This window comes from Myotis davidii, unplaced genomic scaffold (genome assembly GCF_000327345.1).
Source record: "Myotis davidii unplaced genomic scaffold, ASM32734v1 scaffold309, whole genome shotgun sequence".
Taxonomy (NCBI): Eukaryota; Metazoa; Chordata; class Mammalia; order Chiroptera; family Vespertilionidae; genus Myotis; species Myotis davidii.
In genome coordinates, this window is record NW_006383013.1 from 2,776,749 (window position 1) to 2,778,212 (window position 1,464).

The window sequence follows — 1,464 nt, forward strand, 5'->3', positions numbered from 1 at the left end:
AGTTTCATGCACCGGGCCTCTAGTAGAAACATATTAAAAGTTTATAAAAAAAATTTTGTGCTAAGTTTTTGAAATACAACATGGGTTTCAGGTTAATTCAGACTAGCCATATTTCAAGTAGCTACACTAAGTGACTATCATATTGAACTTGTGCAGGTCTAGAGGACTCAAACAGCCTCTTAAATAGGATAGGTAGAAAAGAATTGTCTATGTTTAACTCTTATGATAACTTGAGACCCATGCACTCCCAGTAACTTGCCTTCTCTGAGCCCAGTGTTTCCTCCGGCATCTCAGAATGTATGTCTAGATATTCCCAGGATATACCAGATTCGTCTGAGTTGATGCATTCATTCACTCCCTTACTCACTGATTCATGTATCATGTGTTCGTTAGAGATTTCTCAAGTACTCATCAATGTTTACCTCACCCTTGTCTTTTCTTGGCCTCATTCCTCCTCTCTCATTAGACACTACTATTAGACTCACAGTATTCCCTGCCTCCAGTCCTCCCTCCATTACTAATGTGGATGAGCCATCTCAAATCCTAGAAGCTCATTGTCACCCCTCCTCACTGACCTCATTCCCACTGTACTTTAGACACCCATGATGTGTCATTACTTGGTACTGCTCCATCTCTGAAATCATAAATTCACAACCCCCCTCTGATGGGTCACCACTTGGCTTTCTGCCTTTCCAGTTTCACTTCTGCACACTGTTCTTTAACTCCATCAAACCCTTGAGTTCTCTGTTCTGCTCTCAAGCTTCCCCTTAGTCACCTTTCAGTCCCCCTCAGGCATCCTTTAAATCGCTCTCATCCCAATATCAATTTTCTTGCCCACCATTCCTTGATTACACCTGCCCAGGTTCAGTAAAGCTATTCTCCTTGGCTCTTACATCTGGGCTGCTGAGCACTGGTGTGTAAAATTACCAACAGATTGGAGCTATTAGTGGGCTGGTCTCCAGCCTCACTTCAGCCCTCAACCCACCCCAGTAATCCTGTGTACTTAATTCGTTTTTCTCTCCCATTTCCACAAACTTGCTGTCATATTGCCTCCCTTCTTGCTCTCTGGAGATCATCTCCCTACCAACTTTAGAGAAAAAGTAGACCCACCAAGTGAAGTCCCTCTACTCCCGGTTGCCACACCAACACACTGACTAGCAGGCACAGCCAACTTTTCTTCCTTCCCTCCCAACACAGTGGCTGAAACCCCCACTAGGCTCGGAGTCCCCTCCTTCCTGCCTTCTCAGAGGTTGTGCTCCTTCTGTTTACCCCCTCTCCTGTTCTTCCCTGACTTCTTTTTTTTAATAATTAAATCTTTATTGTTCAGATGATTACATTTGTTCCTTTTCCCCCCCCATAACTCCCCTCCTTCCAGTTCCCACCCCACCCACCGCCCTCACTCCCCACCAACTGTCCTCATCCATAGGCCCACGATTTTTGTCCAGACTCCTCACCCCTCTCCAC